The sequence below is a fragment of the Stenella coeruleoalba genome, assembly GCF_951394435.1.
Source record: "Stenella coeruleoalba genome assembly, chromosome: 3".
NCBI lineage: Eukaryota > Metazoa > Chordata > Mammalia > Artiodactyla > Delphinidae > Stenella > Stenella coeruleoalba.
Genome location: NC_137148.1, coordinates 32892561 through 32911689, shown reverse-complemented (window position 1 = coordinate 32911689; position 19129 = coordinate 32892561). Strand labels below are relative to the sequence as shown.

At 36.4% G+C, this 19129-nt stretch overlaps 1 protein-coding gene across 3 annotated transcripts in view; it reads left to right on the top strand.

Annotated features, from left to right (window-relative positions):
* LOC307183458 (uncharacterized protein) overlaps window positions 1–19129 on the top strand; it is a 921334-nt gene that overhangs the window by 548476 nt on the left and 353729 nt on the right. For 2 of the 3 annotated variants that reach the window (XR_013827469.1, XR_013827470.1), the window contains exon 7: window positions 15689–15728. The gene's annotated coding sequence lies outside the window, so the exon portion shown is untranslated. Of the gene's footprint in view, window positions 1–586; window positions 690–15688; window positions 15729–19129 lie in introns of those variants that run through there. The other variant, XR_013827471.1, reaches the window with a different exon arrangement.

The following is a 19129-nucleotide window of genomic DNA, read 5'->3' as shown; positions in this document are numbered from 1 at the left end:
ATCATTGAAAATACTCTCCTACTGTGAGAGATGCAGTCATCAGTGAATTATCCAGGGACTGGGACTGAATTACTCAGTTGATGCTCTAGACCCCTCCTTTTTTTTCTCTCTCTCTTTTGGCTGCACCCTTTGGTTTCTTAAATTGGACTCCCTTCTCTTACATTAATGAGTTTTCTTTAGGCAGAGCTATTTTCTACTTCCAGGAAAAACTAGAACAATTTGAACTTAACCATCCAAGGTCATGAGTTTTCATAGTTACACTTTTACTAATGGAACAGAACAGAAAAATATCCAGTTATAATTTTGCAACGTTATTGTCATCACATTTTCTATCTATGAAAGTAGTTGGATATAATATATGCAGGTGACTAGGGTGGGGATCACAAATGTGTGCACAGATGCAGAAACTCAAACTTGTAGATGCTTAGGTGAATTCAGCAAATCAATCACAGTGTTCTCATTATTCTTAATCCACTGATATCAATTAGTAACTAGTAACACAATTAGCACTCAAAATTAAGTATATTTGTCTTGCCTGATGTACGCTGCAGTCTATCTTAACTGAAGTTTGTTTATTTGTTAATAGGCTGGCTGGGCTGCACATTTGAGGAAGGCAAAGGTAATTTCCATACCTAGTAAATAGCAAGGAGAGATCAAGGTTGAGAAGTTTATTATTATAAAAGTTTATTATTTTTTAAATATTTATAATTGATTTTTTTAATATAATTGATTTTTGACTGCAAAGTCCTCTTTTTTTCCCCTTTTGAACACATCCTTCTCTTTAGAATTGTGCTTCAAAGTTTAAGTTATAAAATCAAAATCCTTTCAGAGAATTTCTGAATAGTCTTTTTATTTTTCCTATAGGAGGTTTTCTAGAAATTAAAAAAAAAAGAAAACTGCAGGGTTAAGCATTTGCTTACTTGTTTTTTATGCAGCTCAGACATAGTTAGTTTCCCCACCCTAAAACCAGAAGCTTACATCTGTCAAGTATGCTTTTGCTCTCGAGCTCAAATAATTTTTGCTTCCTTCAGGATGACTTCTAGAAAAATCAATAAATCAATAATGTTTTGCTCCAAGGAAAATTCTGTGGACAAGTTTTGTTTTATTTTTGTAGAACACATAGCCTTTTCAAGTTTGCTTATTCTTCCAAGTAAGCAAAGTGTTGAGATGAAATATCTATGCAGTTTGTTTGACTGAAGGAATTTAAATAGGTGTCTCTGTTTTTAGAATGCTTTCCAGATATTTCATTGATGTGTATTTTAAACAGCATTTATCCTAGGGGAGCACCCAGGACCTCTTGTTTATAACAAGAGCCACTGTGATGCCTGCTATTTCTTACCACATTCTTAGGCTTCCAAACAATTTTTGTGTTTCTCCCTGGGGATGCAAATACAGAACAGGGAATGGGAGATAGAAAAATAAATACTTGGTTTCAATATTTTCTCTTCTCTTTCCCCTGATTTCTACTAATATTTATGAACATATTGGGACAACAAAAATGGGAAACAGTAGAGCATAATAATAATAATTAAAAAAATAAAACTAGGTCAGAATTTAAGTTTGAATTTCAATTTCACTATTTACCAACTGTGTGGTATAGAACAGATTACTACATCTCTTTAAAGCTTTTTTTCCTTGTAACATACAGATGGTAATACATATGTGAAGTGGTTATTAAAATTCTATATCTAATACATAATGGCTATTTAGAAAAATGTTAACTGAAAATGAATGTGATTTTATAAATAACAAAAGATCAGTTCACTCCAAGATATCTTTTTTCACCATTATAGATAGAACTAGAGTAAGTCATTGTTTTTGGCATGATGTGAAATTTACAATATGCATTAAGTTATAATTACCTAGGGAATGAAGTAACAAACATGCAGGAGCAAACATACCTTATATAGGATGGAACATTTATCATATAAGATAGCAGAGCACAGCCCTGAATAAATGGGCACTAGGACATGTAACTTTTGGTAGAGAAGTGAAAGGTCAAGAATAATATGACTTGGAACTGATAGCATCTCTGTGGTTAGATCTATGGCTTGGTTACTAAATCTAAGAGTATTGGTTATTTGGAAAGAGCTTACCAAAATTAAGGGCAGGGTAACTGAAAGGAAAAGTTAACAAGTGCTTTAAGATAAATTATATTAGCTATACTTGATTTTTTTTTTCAGGTTCTACCAGTATACTGTGGTAGAGAAGCAGAGCAGAAAGGGACTAACACTTATTGAATTATATGTTCTAGAAATTGTGTTAAGTGCTTCTTGCACATAAGAATGCAATCATTCTATAAATCCTCTTCTGATTGGTAACAGAAAAAACCAATTCTCTTATGCTACCATAAGACTGCTATTGGAAATATGTTATTTCATTATATGTGTATTTAAATGCTAAGTAGTCTAAATTTTATTCATTTTTATCCCATTTCCATGGATATAGAAATAAGTGTAAGATCTCAGTGAAGGAGAATCATAAATGAAGTGGTGTTAGTTTGCTGCGGCTGCCATAACAAAGTACCCCACACAGACTGGGTGACTTAAACAACAGAAATTTATTTTCTCACAGTTCTGGAAGCTTGAAGTTCAAGATCAAGATGTTGGCAGGGTTGGTTTCTTCTGAGGGTCATGAGGGAAGGATCTGTTCTAGGCTTCTCTTCTTGACTTGTAGATGGATAATTTCCCCCTGTGTCTTCACATTGTCTTCCCTCTGTGTCCAAATCTTATAAGGACACCATGTTGCATTGGAGCCCACTCTAGTGATCTCATTTTAATTTAATTACCTCTGCAAAGACCCTATCTCCAAACCAGAGTCATATTCTGAGGTACTAGGGCTCAGTTAGGACTTCAATATATAATTCTGGAGGTGAGGGACTCCATTCAGACCATAACAACTGTTTTCCTCATTTCTCTTCTTCACAATCCCTAGCAGAAATTGACTTGTTCATGAGATGCTCCACACATATTCGATCATGATAATTCAAGAACTCTTTGCATCACATATATGAAGTAAAACTTTCTTGTCCTGAAGATCCCATAAAGAAATAGCATTCTATGTTAAGTCAAAACAGAAACCATCCACACTGGAATACTCTGGGCGTTTGAACCAGGCCAGACCACAAAAGTTAATTTAGGTTTGAGGACTAGATAGAATGATCACTTAGATACAAGGTCATTTCCTCTTTGCTTTACAGCCAAACCAGAAACATACAATCAAAAATATACAACAGGGCTTCCCTGGTGGCGCAGTGGTTGAGAGTCCGCCTGCCGATGCAGGGGACACGGGTTTGTGCCCCGGTCTGGGAGGATCCCACATGCCGCGGAGCTGCTGGGCCCGTGAGCCATGGCCACTGAGCCTGCGTGTCCAGAGCCTGTGCTCCACAACGGGAGAGGCCACAGCAGTGAGAGGCCCGATTACAGCAAAAAAAAAAAAAATTATATATATATATATATATATATATATACACACACACACACACACACACACACACACACACACACACACACACACACACACACACCAGATCAAGATACAAATGAGTGGACATGGCTCTCTGTCACCTCCCTTTCTTCTTCCCAGAAGCATGTCCAGAGGCTGGTGGGCTCACCAGGGAGACTGAAACTCTTATCAGTTCAGAGGATTCCCAACCATAGCTTATGTACAATCTTTGAAACTGAAGATGGTGGACATGGATGAGGATGATGGAGGTGTGGAACTTCAGTATTCAAGTCTCCACTCTATTTCCAATAAGAAAATTCTTGCTGAACCACAATTACATGCTTCCAGGTTCTATTTCTTACTGTGTCATTGATTCACTTGAGTTGCAGGGAACAGGCATGCCCTATAACCATTTTCCAATGAAATAAAATTAAATGAGCATGTAATAAGTGAAAAGCAGTTTGTAAAATGTAAACTACTGTGCCAATCATCTATTTTGAATGTTGTAAATAAATAAGACAGCTATAACTTCAATAAGGAAGTAGGTATATAAATTGAGTACTGATTATGTTCCAGATACTCTGCTAAAGATTAGGGATACAGAAGTCAAAAAGACAGATGTGATCTCTTTTGCATGTAATGTATAGTATGACAATTTTGACATAATTTTCATAATGCTAGTCTTATCAAAACTGCATACTTACTACTATAAACAGTTGCAAAAAAAGGCTCAGTAAGCCTCCAATTTGGCAACAGTTTAATGGATTGGCTTCCATGATTCCAGAATGCTAAAACAAAATGTATTTCATGGTACCATCCCATACTTCTCTCTTCTTTATGTACAGAGGACACACTGTCTCCAAGTGCAGAAAGAAAGAAAGTCTTCCGCGCCAGTTTCTGCATTCCTTTCCGTGGCTGTAGATTCTGGCACATTTCAATCTGCTGCAGATTCTCTTTTTTGTAGGGATAGGCAATTTATAGGACTAGTCCTTTGAAGAAAATCTAAATGCTCCTAGGTCTTGGCCTAGGAAGTGCTAGGTGAAGAATATAAGAGTAGGGACCTTGCATCATGCTGTACCAGTCATGCAAGAGTAGAGAATATTCAAACTGTCCATCCTGCAAAGGTAGTCACAGAGGTTCAGATGTATGCATAAACATTCTACTCATGGATAGGAAAACTGGGATTATTACTATTATGGTTATAATTTTAAGGAATTAGACAAATTCATCACAGACTCTCAGAAAACTACAGCAAAAGATTAAGGGTAATTGCATTAACTATTTTAATCTAATATTCAACCTATCTAACATTCAGAGAATATGTGCACAGTGCTTTCGGCCAGTCGTGTTTTAGCTGAGATCTGATGAGCTCTCTTTCTGTACATCTGTCAGGACAAAAGACTTACACTTGCAAAGAATGTGCACCAATGTCACTTACCCTCCTTCCCTGTCAGCAGATTACAGTGAAATGACAAAGTCATAATTCTCAGGCACTGAAGGATGGGCTTTAAGTAGAATTGTATGGGCTGTGAATTATCTGCAGCAGTAAACTATTCTACAAATAAGCCATTCAAGTTCACTAAAATTGGAGAGGTTAGGGTTAGTGCAATTCTTATCCAAATCTTAAGTGTCAGGGATAGCCCACTGCCCTGCAGTAGCCAGAAGTGTACAACATGTGCCTTATGAGAAAAGTTCTTGTGGTTTTTCTCTTTCCCATTGCACTCTAGGGTGATCTGAGCATCAGTTAAAAATTCCCGTCAAAAATAATTACTGAGAGTTCAAGAGTTCATCGTCTCTAAAAACCCAACGAAGAATAATCTGTCTAATTCTCTTATTTGGGCATGTAGTAGAGCTGTTAGAGATTCTGGTTATGTCTTTTAAGTCTTATGATTTCTGATCCTTTCTGGAAAGATGATGTAAAGAGAGAAATTTCAACAAACTATTTTCTGTTATATTCGAGTTGACACCTGTCTTCTCACACTGACCTATATTAGATGGAAATTATTGCCATGTCCCTGATAAACTTGGGTGCATTCATATGGGTTACATTTGTCGTGTGATAGGTGGAGAAGAGAAGCAACTGGTTCAGTTGTGAGGAGTAATCTTCAGGCAAAACAATTTCCCCCAAATTTCCAAATATTGATTTATCACCAAGAATTTTCCATACAATTACCTAGTTTTAGGCTATCACTCAGTTATTCAGCCACCCATCCTACCTTGAGCCCATCCCCATTTCCCCTAGTGCCTTCCTCTGTCAGGATTTTCTCTTTCTGTGGACACCACCTCTCTCACTCCAGCCACCTTAAGAGCTCGGAGCTGAAGCAGCATTGCTCCAATTTCAAGTTTTCCTTGTTGCTCATGTCCTGTGTTTCCTATTGGGACTTCTTGCCTCTTTCCAACCCATTGTTTTCCCCCATTCTCTTATACTTGAATAGTTCTGAATTTTGAGTGCTTACCTTATCTAAGTACCCTCTAATTTCCTAATCTTTGTTCTGCGAAAATAGGTTCCTGGCCCGTCTCCAAAATCGACGCCACAGGCTGTTCCGATGTGACAACAGTTAGCTGTCTGAACTTGAACAAGTCTCTCAATCTCTTTGTTCTCAATTTTCTCACTAAAACATAAGAAGCTCAGTGGTACTCGGAGCCTTTCCTTTTGATGTGTCAATAGAACTTAGTTGCTAACACTGATGTACACATTCACCAGTTTGGGCCATGGTTATAGCGACTTTCAGATAAATGAATATCGGTAAGTGAATAACTGAAATTTAAATAATCTTTTTGTTGTTGTCTTTTTTCTGATAAGTTTGTTTTAGAAAGTACTTCTAGGGTACTGTTTTTAAAAAGAAAAAAATATATTTTAATAGATGGCTATTTCAGCAGCTTCTAAATACTTCAAAGAATATATTTTGTCATTATTTGTAACATAAGTAAGACTTGATTCTTCCTAACTATTCATGTCACATAGTATCAGATTCCAAAAAGATATATAAATGCAAATTACTAGTTTTTTGGATCCCCTAATATATGCCAAGGACTATTCTAAATATGTTTCTTGTATTAATTGATTTATTTCTCAAATACTATAAGGTCAACACAAATGTTATTTCTGTTTTACAGATGAAATAACTAGGAAGAGAGGTTAAGTAACTTTTCAAGATTAAACAGAGTAGAAGAGCCAGGATTTATACCAGGCAGTCTGGCTTCAGATCCTGTGCTTGTAAGCATCTCACTCTTCTGCCCTTCTCGACCAATTTGGGCAAAGTCCTTGAGTGGAGTGTATTGAAGTAGAGTCTCTTGAAAAGGCCAATAAGGTTTATATTTATAACACAAAATGAAAACATCTTATTCTCTTGCTTACCATCTTCCTCTAAAAAAAAGTCACACAGAATAAAAGCGGCTTATCAATCTGCTCACTCTTATTCTCTTTTTCTCTCTTTCCTTCCCTAGATGTCAGCTGAATGGCCTTTTCATATCTTCCCCACCTGTCCTTTTGCCACCTCCCAAATATATTTCATTCTCCCCTGGAGGCCATATGTCTTTCTCTTTTGAGTTGGCTTATCTCCTCTAGCTTGTCCAATACAACATGTCTACCTGTACTAAACACAGGTCAGTGTGAAGAGCGCCCAAGAAAGAGCTTGCAGAATTCTTAGAGCAGAGTTGGGGAAGTATATTACCTTAATACTTATTGTCCTTGTATACACCTATATAACTTCAATTATAGGGTCCTATGTGTAATTCAGTTATCAGCCACTTGAATTTCTGTGGTTTCTCCACACTAAGATTTCAATCTTGAGTTTTACTTCCAGCTCTAGAGTTCCCTAGATGATAAAAATGAGGGAATATTTGGGGCCAGTTATTTAGGCCTGTGTCATCAAGGGTGATGGGTCAAGAAGTCAGAGAAAAAGTGACAAGTTCTAAGTACCATCTTGTTTTTCTGAAAACTCACAGAAACAGTTCAAAAGGTAATGTCTGCTTGCAAAAAATGTAAGTTATGATTGGATTCCTCATGTATAAATTTTTGTCTTTCACTCAACTAACTCACAAGATGAACTGAATTTCTCACTCTTCTCCTGACTATTTAGGGTATAAGGAAGCACAACCTAAAGAAAAAGAGGTAGCCTAAGACAACTGGTTTGTCTTAGAAGGAAAAGAAAAAATGAATTGGGTGTATAGAGGAAGAGACCTGAAGATTTTACACTGAATTCTAGAGGCGTAGAGCTTCGCTATTTCAAGAATAGCACATTTGAAATTGGTCTTTTAGTAGAGTGACAAAACTCTTAAAAATGGTTTGAAGTTGAATTTTAAGCAGGCAACTAGCAAAGGACTTATAAAACTAAGTTACAATTTATAAACTCAAATTTATGAAGTTAGAAGCTTTAGAGAATGAGTTAATCAGCACCTGCTCCAATGTGAATGTGTGAGCTCATGTCTGCTAATAGAGGGAAGAGGGATACATCAGGCTGACTCACCATTGGTGCAAGACGTTTTCACTTTTGCCTGAGACAAGGATGAAATGCGGATGAGTTTGCATCTGAACACAGTGCCAATTAATCACTATGATGACATTTAAATAGTCACTCTGCATCGTAAATGTTTGAAAGAAAGCTTTATTTTCTAGTGATGGAACTCATAGAGTTTTCTCTTTTCTTTTCACATAGTCACTGAACTTACAGAGCTTATTAGGAGTTGAACTATTGGGAATAAACTGTCAAAGATGCCAGGAAGGGCTTCCCTGGTGGCGCAGTGGTTGAGAGTCCGCCTGCCGATGCAGGGGACACGGGTTCATCCCCCGGTCCGGGAGGATCCCATGTGCCGCGGAGCGGCTGGGCCCGTGAGCCATGGCCGCTGAGCCTGCACGTCCGGAGCCTGTGCTCCGCATCGGGAGAGGTCACAACAGTGAGAGGCCCGCGTACAGGAAAAAAAAAAAAAAAAGAAAAAGATGCCAGGAAAATTTCTAGCTCTAAGGAAGTGAAATATAATAGGTGGATTAGAAAAATGTGAATGAAAAGTCAAATACAAATAGAATAATCCAATTCAGTGATGCATCACAGTTCCTGGAACTTTTCTTATCTAGGTAGATATAAAATTGCTGGGTTGCTAAGAATAAACAAGAAAAAAAAAGCAGCTGAATTAGATGCCAACTATTAAGTACTTAAACACACATATTTTGTTCCTGGATACCTCCCCAGATTTTCACTCAGAACCTAGTTGTTCTTAGCTTACATACACTCTTAATGAATTTGATCATATCTTATTCCAACCCTCAGCTGATTCAAAGTAACAAGTTAGAAAGTGGAGGACCATCTATGTGCAAGAACTTTAAGAATATTAAGGAATAAAAGTAGACTACTTAACAGTCAGGCAGTAAGCAGAATAATGCAAGATTTAAATGCTCACAGGAATCACATCCAGAACACTCCCACAGCCTCCCATAGGCCATGCCGAATCAGTGTTTTAGAGCATAGTCCAGAAATGTATAACAATGATCCCCAGTTAGCAGTAAGAGGTTTAATGCATCCTCTGTGTGTGAATTTATTTGAAAGGTTTTCAATTCAAAATAGATTATTTTCATTATTAAGATTTATTTAGTTAAATCTTTATTAATCTCAAAGACTGCATTCTCCAAAATGGCCCTTTCATAAATTTAATTTAAGACAAAAATATAAGAGTCGTCACAAGACACTGTGCAAATTAAGGATCAAGTATGCGGCATAGTATTCTTGTTAGAACCAGAACCATCTCTAGCAGATGCTGTATCTGGGGTGTACATTTAGAACTAAGCACAATTTTGCCAAGTTGCTCAGTAGCACTTTCAGCTAAATTTTTCTAGAAATACCATTAAAAAAAATAAAGAGAGGAAGGGCTAAGGTGAACCTCTCAGGACCAGCTGTGTGATATGAGATTGAACAACTTCAGATATTCCCATAATACTCCTTGGTGGGTAAGAGGGGCATCAACTGCTAGAACTATGAAGGCCAGAACAAGCTTAAAACAATGATCTTTTAACTTTAGTTGCTGCCAGAGTTGCATCTCTAACCTTACCCATTTCTTCCTGGGGAATAATTATTTCAGGGGAGAGCAGAGGAATATCTACAACCTGTACCTTTGCCCAATGTCAAAGATAATTCATTCTCCTAAAGCAGAGAAAGCCAGAGACTTGTAAGCAATAATGGTGCTTTGACCAGACCACTTACTACCTGCTGTTTCCAAGGTAGGCTCGTGAATAATCATTTCCATCATCCCCGCTCTGAAGTTTCTGGTATTTATTTCTCCCTGAGGACCTTGGGGCCTTGGCAGCTGGGTAGCTGTATGATTCTGTCTCAATTATCTCAATTAACAGTTGTTTATCAGAGGATTTGTTCAACTTAATTTCAGCAGCATCGATGGTACACCATTATTCTTTTTAATTGAAGTATAGTTGACTTACATATTACATTAGTTTCAGGTATACAACATAATAATGATTCAATATTTTTATAGATTATACTCTATTTAAACTTATTATAAAATATTGTCTATATTCCCTGTGCCGTACAATATATCCTTGTAGCTTATTTATTTTATACTTAGTAGTACACCATTCTTTTTACAACATACCTCTAAAAGAAGTTATACTGAGAACGACATTAAGGCAATATGCTTCTGCCACACCTGGTCATCTCTGTTTTAAAAGAAAATTGAGAGATTAGAGAAGGAACAGTGCATTTATGCACTTTTTGGTACTTTTCATAGCTGTTACTGGAGCTTATAGTTTAAAATTAACATCTGTGTCACTGACTCAATTTAGTTAATTTGTTTCTACTTGTTAGGATATAAATAAAGTGCTCTATTTTTCTCTGTCTGTTTGAGAAATTCATTAATTTCTAGGAAGAAATCTAAAAGGTTCATGAAAAGAACACACAGGAGAAAAATGTTAAGTTACCTTTTGTAAAAACACTAAAGATTTTATTAAGCTCCCAGAAATTTTTCATTTAGGTTTTAATATGAATTTGGGGGAATGCTTATAATGATTTTACTTTGTATTTTTCTCTTAATCATAGCTATATAATTGTTCTCACATGAGAAACTCATCAATTATTAGTTCTCAGACTATTTTCTTGAAATTCCTATTTATTTTTTTTATTTTTATTTTTTTTTGCGGTACGCGGGCCTCTCACTGTTGTGGCCTCTCCCGTTGCGGAGCACAGGCTCCGGACGTGCAGGCTCAGCGGCCATGGCTCACGGGCCCAGCCGCTCCGCAGCACGTGGGATCTTCCCGGACCGGGGCACGAACCCGTGTCCTCTGCATCGGCAGACGGACTCTCAACCACTGCGCCACCAGGGAAGCCCCGAAATTCCTATTTATTTATTTTCTGTTTGGTAATACAGGTTAAAGGCCTAAAGAAAAAAATTAGCTAATACACATTTATATTTGGTGATAATTAAAATGGTATAATTTATATTTTAATAGAAAATTATTTTTCTGTTATATTTTCTCAAGAGAGAATAGTCTAAATTTCTAACTTTTATATTAGCATATTTGGGAGCCAAGTTTATTTTCTTAAAATAACACAGTACTACTTACATAATAAAAGTCAGTGGGCAGATGAAATTTAATAAAAAAAATTATGCTTATGGAAAAATACACATGAGAAATATGCTTATGATGTGGGAATACATTATTAGTTGTGTCATCTGTTGCATTAATTAGTTTATTGTTCTATAGGGGCACAATTATTTGGGAGGGGGCATATTTTTAGGATTTTTAACAGGATAAGAAAACTCTGAAGGCTGAGAATGCCTTTTATTTTTCTAGAATATAATACCAAGTATAATACTTGATAGATTATATGAAGTTGAAGTGTGGCTCCAAGAAGTTGTCACCAGACCCACTGTGATGATTTTTTCCTTCTCTCTCTGTCCTGCTATGCGTAATCCTAAACAGGGTGGAAGTGGGCAGTTTCTGGTTGGAAGTCTGGAAAGGGCAGTCTGTGGAATGGGGACGTGCCTGGGGAATAATAAGAAAGAAGAGCTCAGGATGGTCACTCTGCAAAGTTGTTTATGAACTCCTGGGCTCACGCCCACTGTGTGTTGTACCAGAAGGACATGGCATGACATCTTTAAAGTGCTGAAAGAAGAGTACTGACAACTCAGAATTTTATATCAGTGAAAATGTCCCTCAGGACTTAAGGTGAAATAAAGACATTCTCAGATGAAAGGACACTTAGTAGTTGTTGGCAGCAAACCTGCTTTAAAAGACTTGCTAAAGGAAATTCTTCAGACAGAAGGGAAATGATACCAGAAGGAAACATGGAACATCAGGAACAAAGAAAGAGAAACACAGAGGGAAAATGTCTAGGTATATATATATATATATATATACACAATATACAATACATACTATATATATATATACACAATATACAATACATACTATATATATATATATACACACAATACATTATTTTTCTCCTCTTGAATTTTGCAGAATATGTTTGATGATTGAAAGTATAAAATATAACATTCTCAGATGGAAGTTTCCATGTATGTAGCGGTACTATGTTAGATGGCTGTAGCAAAAAGGAGAGACGTTATAGTTTCTATATTCCAGTTAGGTGGTCAAATATTGATTCTAAATAGACTGTAAGTAATAAGTATGAATTTTTTAATTCCTAGAGTAAGCTCTAAAAAATTATACAAGTATACATATTCAAAATGACAAGAGTAACATTTAGAACAGTTAGTAAGAAAAGTATCGATAGAAAAGATGAAAACACCAATGTCCAAATGATGTTAAATTTAGAAAAAATATAGTCTTTCTTCAGAGTCCCTGTGGAAGTTTTACGTAATATATCCTTGATATTTAAAAGGCATTATCCAATATCTCTTTAGGGATAAGTTCACCAAAGAGCAGTGAAACAAGTTGAATAAAATAGCTATAGGATTTTTTTAAACTTTCCTATTATTACAGCTATTTGATTTATGAAAAAGACAATGATATAATTTTAATATCCACCAGTCACATTAAATAATACTAAATACTCATTACTATTTCCCTTGAATGATCAACTGCTAAAATTTGGTGTGTGTGTGTGTGTTTGACTAAATTTGAGAAGTGAATATTATAATTTATTAAAATTTTCTTTGTTTTACATGGGAAATCGAATGCTACATTTTATTTTTAGTTTTATTTCATTAATGATTTAAACTTACACATTGAGCAGGCAAATTTCTACTAGATGCTTCATATTCTGTGACTGCACTAAAGGCAGCGTATGTAAATTTTATAGAGCAACTGAAACTCTCATACACTTCTGGTGAGAATATAAAGTGGTACTTTGAAAAACTGTTGGCAGCATCTATGAAATACATGCAAGCTCTAGGTATTAGTTTTCTCTTGCCGTGCACCAAATTACCACAAACAGTGGCTGAAAGTACACCTGCTATTAGCTCACAGTTCTGTAGGTCAGAAGTCCAACACAGTGTGGCTCTAGTCCTTATAGGAGGACCCCTGAATCATTAAGCCAGCAGTGAGGCAGCAACTATCCCACAGGCTTCAAATCTCCCTGACTTCCTCTTCTGCTTCTGGAGAAAATTCTCTGCTTTTAAAGCAACTGTTGTGATTAGATTAGGCCCACCTGGGCATCTCCCTAACCCTAAAGCCCATGTGGATAATCTCCCTTTCACTGGGGCATGGAATCGTAGAGGACAGTTTTAGTATTCTGCCTACCTCCTCCTATGACTGGGCAGTTCCAGTCCTAGACATATACCCAACAGAAATGCATGCATATGTTCACCAAAATACATGCACAAGAATGCTAATAGTGGGAGTACTCATATTAGCAAAAATCTGGAGAAATTATTCAACAACAATAGAATAAACTGTGGTATATTCTTATAACTGAATTCAGAAATGAGAATGAAAAAAGTACAAATGCAACAGCATGAATGAATCTCACAAACATAGTGTACAATAGCAGGCAATAGTGTTTATGGGAGTGAGTGGAGGTGTACCTCTTCCAACCCAGAAAGTCATAGAAAGCTTCCTGGAGAAGGTACAGTTTCTGCAAAGAATTAGAGGGAGTGATGGGTAATGTGGGGGACAGAACTAAATTTTCAATTGAAAGAATAATATGAACAGAGGAAACATCTGTAAAAATTATAAGCAGATAGGTATTATGAATAGACAGAAAAATGGGGAAAACAGTGGGATAAAAGGAGTGCCTGGAGAATTTAATGGGGTCAGAACATGGACCGCCCTGAAAGCCATATGAAGAAGATTGACTTTCATCCTGTAGGTGAGGGGGGACATGGGAGCTCTTTGCAAAAGGAACGATATGAACATATTTATATTTGGGGTCTTTGACACTGCAAAATAGATAACAAGAAGATAACATTATAAAAAGAAAGTAGAGAGGAAACTAGACTAACTTGGGAGGCTATTCAAGGAGTACAGGTGAGAGATGATGGGTGCCTGAGTTAGTGGGGGAGGAGGATGGACAATCTAAGAAGCATGGATGCCTTGTATCTACCTCCCTTCCTAAAATCGCTTTTAAAGTCTTAATTCATGCTAAAGTATAATTGACTAATAATACAGTTGTTGAATATTTTCATGTCTCCCAAGAGAAGGTGAAATTACCACTAACTAGATATCTGGGCTCTAAGTTGAAAAGATGGCTTCTAGTTGTGCAATAGTAGGTGTTTTCCTGAAGAAGTTTTAATTGGTTTGTTTCTTTATTTCTAAGTCATCAGGACTTTTCCAAATGCACCACACATATGAATAAGGGAACCAGAGCCGAAGACACATTCCATGGTTGAGATGTCTGAGCAAAATCTGTACTTTTAATTCTATGACCTTCACAAGGTCAGCAACAGCAGAGATCTGGGGCAGAAATTCTTCAAGATTTTCATATACAACAGTGACCAGTGGGGCAATTGTGTAAAAGAAATGTCCTAAGCCATACGTTCATTATTTCTGCTAGAAAGCCTTACAGAGTCAATTCCCATGGACATATAACAGGGCACACAATAGAGAGGCAGCTGACATCTGTGTAAATGTGTGCATTTTGACCTATATTTAAAACCGGCATGAAGATAAATATCCTTTTCTTTTTAAGCTTCTATTGTGGTTGTACTTTGTAAAGACTTCCCTCTGGTTTTAACCCTAAATTAGCTTACAAAGAGAATGGAATAGGATTTTGAAATAAAGCATATGTGTTGATATGATTAATATCACTCATTCTATGTAAGTTTAATTGCTGTAACTGTTTTGAGTAGAGAAATAAAACTAATTTTCTGTTACTCTAATTGAAATAAAATTAGTCTGGAATTAGTAGGCAGGCTTATTCCTTTGGGTTTCCTCCCTACTCAGCCACACACACACACACACACACACACACATACACATTTAGCTGTGAATTACTTGACAATATCAGAACCTTTCATCAGGCAGTTATTCCAAACTTAATCTGTAAATAATTTTTAGACCCACAATAGGACTTTTAAATTTTTTAAAGAGAGAAAAAATAACGGTATCTTTTAAAGGAAAATTACTTTTAGGAAATATTAGTTTTTCTCATCATGATTTGAGTTATCTGATTGAAACTTTTTGTGTAGGTTTTTTTGTTTAAGAAGGCAAGAAATACTTTAAAAATTGATTACAATATTCCAGAGGTAGTCTGGCCAAAGCAGTGACAACAGGTCTATCGTTTCCTCTGCTAAATTTCCTATTCTGTTAATGCATCTGTAGTTCACTGTAGAATTTTGGTAGCTCTAGCTTCACGTGACCCATCCTGAGCTTACACTTAACTAAGGCACTAACGTACTTAGTACCTATAAATCACATTTATACAGTCTGTTCTTGGACATTTATTTGAATTTTTGGAACCAAATATAAGTCTTTAATATGATAAATGTAAAGGAATTTAGGTAAAATGTGACTTTTTACCCCCATTGCCAGGTACTGATTAGGGGCTTAAAAAATGTTGAATTTAGCTCATTATTGCTGCTTAAGAATTGTTTAATTTTGATTCTGTCATCCCAAGTATTTTTTTCACTTTGGATGGTTTGAGATTCATCCATGTTGTTTTGCATTAGTAGTCTGTTCCTTTTTATTGATGTCTTCCATTGTATGAATATACCATTTATTTAACCATTCTTTTATTGATAGGCGTGCACTGTTTTAATTTTTGACTATTATTAACAAAGCTGCTATAAATATTCTTGTTCAAGTCTTTTTGTGGACATATGTTTTCATTTCTTTTAGGTAAATATCTGGGAGTAGAGTTACTGGAACATAGGAACATGTAAGTTTACTTTTACAATAAACTTCCAGACGTTTTCCAAAGTGGTATCTCACTGTGGTTTTCACAGGTCTTTAAACTATGCTGTGTTTTGTGTTTATGTCAACCCATTTAGTTAAACACCATTCCTTTCACTCGAGAAGTTGCAGAAAAATAGAAAATAAAATTCCCAAGCCTAATATCCAAAGATATTTGTTCCTCTTCCTCTAAATATAACATTTAAAAGTAATTCCTCTTAATAAATGTTCTTTGTATTGTATCTAAATTTTAAGTTAGTTTTGAACTCTGCCTAGGGGCATTTCATTTCATTAGTAATTCAACAGGCATTTGTGAGTACCTAATAAGGTCTAGAAAAATTTTTAAGGTTGATGGTTAAATAGATAAATGTCATAATTCCTGTCCTAAATTGTCTTAACAAGAGACAGATGTGTGAATAGCTATGTGTACATTTTATAATACTATTTTGGTTGCTTATATATGGCATAGGGAGGGCAAGAGGAAGGAAGGGTAAAATTTACTTGATGGAATGGGAGAAGAGTCATGAAAATCTTTGAAGAGGAGATGATTGCACTTAATTTTTTGTATAGGACTTTTAGAAGATATTATGGTGGTTTAAATTCTTCATTACTGTTATTTCTTGTTTTTATAGTTTTGTGAACATATTAGTTTTTTTTCCTCTGCAATCAATTTTGTGGAAAGTGAACTGAGCAAAAGGCACTCATTCTAGCCCCATCTCTGTCTCTTGGGCTATGATTTTCAAAATCCTCATTTCCTAATTTGTGTTCCTGACTACTTCCCAATATCATGGGGGAAAAAGGCATGGTGGCACGCTTCCTTAAAATCTAAGCAAAAGTAAGACATTGTGAAGGTATAGTTTCAGTAAGGATAACGTATACCCTTTTTGATTTTTTTGAAACTTTTCTCAGTGCTCTTCAAAACACTTCATGTTCAATGTCTTGGTCCACACAAGTGTATATCTTCACGAAATATTGCACAACTGTCTCTTGATATGTCTCTTTGGTCCAGAACTCTCTTCCATCACCTTATTCCCATTTTTTAATCTCATCTCTCCAGGTTTGCATCATATGCATGGAGTTATATTTACCAAAATGTGTTCTAATCTCAAATTCACATCGTTTATTATTTATGCTCTGTTAATTAGCATGGAGATATGCAAAAAATCAGTTGTATGATTTCCCTATTGCTGTTGTAATAAATCACCACAAACTTAGTGGCTTAAAACAACACAAACTTATAATCTTTTAGTTCTGGAGGTTAAAAGTCTGAAATGAGTCTCACTGGGCTAAAATCAAGGTTTTGTCAGGACTGCATTCCTTTCTTCAGTCTTTAGAGGAGAATCCATCTCCTTGTCTTCTCCTGCTCCTACAGCCACCTGTATTCATTGGTTTATGGTCTCTTCCTCCATCTTTGCAGCCAGCATGGTGGCATCTTCACGTCTCTCTTTGACTCTGCTCTTCTGCCTCCTTTATCCACTTTTAAAGGACTCTGATTACATTGGACCCACTGGCTACTCCAGAATAATCTCTTTGTCTTAAGGCCGGCTGATTAGCAATTTTAATTCCATTGGCAACCTTAATTTTTTCTTTCCATGTAAGTAACATATTCACAGATTCTGGGAATTAGAACATGGATATCTTTCGGAAGCAATTATTCTGCCTGCCATACTGGTATTAATTTATTTGTTTCTTTGTTTGTTTACTTGTTTCTACCTAACGACATTTTTGTTGGAAACTCTGGGCATCTCTTTTATTGGTAGCCCTTTGTTCCTGTCATGACACTTTCCCCATAGTCACTTGCTTCCCAATTTTGTTTGGACATCTTCTCTCCTCTTTGCATTTACTTTAAAGCTTCCTTTGAGCAAATGACTTGCTTCCAGAGATTGAAGTTTTAAGAAAGACCTTGGGCTTCAGTCTTTCATTAGCCACCCATGTATTTCTCGTGCCATTCATTCTCCTTTCTTGTTAAAGTACTAATGTTTAGTGAAGAATAAAAATGATATTTTCATCATTCCTTGCCACTGTTCTGTTTCTTTTTCAAGAGTTCAGGAGCTCTTAATAACCTTTATAGTCTTAATCACTTATTTTTGTAGATGTCAGTCATGAATCTATGAACAAGAATTAAAGAGTAGCAGACAGAAGTTTTAGTTAACTGACAATCTGCTTACACTCGCATTCTATTTTTTCATTCCCGGTGGATTTGTGTCTGTGTGTTTGTGTCAGGATAATACTAGCTTCCGTAATAAATAATCCTCAAAGTTTTAGTGTCTCAACATATTATGTGAGAATTTTGTATCTCACTAGCAAATAGTCCAATGTGATTGTATATCTGATTGGCAAGTAACTTCTCTATGTGGTAATTCAGGGACTCAGATTCCTTCTTCCTTGGAGCTCTGTCAGTCTGTAAGGCCTTGGAGGGGAAACTGGGGATATAATGCCTGGAAGTTTTTATGAACTACCTAGGAGTGACATGCATAAATTCCACTCAGAGTTTATTCGTATGAACTAGTCTTATGGCCACAGATAGAGGACTTGGAAACACAGTTCATGGGTGGACAGCTGCTTGCCAGTGACAGCTCTACACTGCAGAAGGGAGAGCATCAACATGGGTGGGTCTCTATCCATCTCAACCACAGCACGCTTCTTGGCTGGATCTTCCCCATACCTTGCCCGGCTCTTCCCCATACCTTGCCCTCCGTACCCTCCACCACCATCAGGATCTTCCTCAGTCCTCCATGATGCTTCACTGGAAATTCTGCACTCTTCTCATAGGAACAGAGAAAGGCTCATGTACATGGGATGGTTTTGGACATGTGGACTATATGTATCCTCCTCTATGACATATTCATTAATGCATACTACAATATGACTATAGCTTTGTTTTAATTAATTATTTAATTAATTTAAATTTGCATTTTATTTTATTTTTTTAACATCTTTATTGCAGTATAATTGCTTTACAATGGTGTGTTAGTTTCTGCTTTATAACAAAGTGAATCAGCTATACATATACATCTATCCCCATATCTCTTCCCTCTTGCATCTCCCTCCCTCCCACCCTCCCTATCCCACCCCTCCAGGTGGTCACAAAGCACCAAGCTGACTCCCTGTGCTATGCAGCTGCTTCCCACTAGCTATCTGTTTTACATTTGGTAGTGTATATATGTCCATGCCACTCTCTCACTTTGTCCCAGCTTACCCTTCCCCCTCCCCGTGTCCTCAAATCCATTCTCTAGTAGGTCTGCGTTTTTATTCCCATCTTACTCCTAGGTTCTTCATGACCATTTTCCTTTTTGTTTTTTAGATTCCGTATATATGTGTTAGCGTATGGTTTTGTTTTTCTCTTTCTGACTTACTTCACTCTGTATGACAGACTCTAGGTCCATC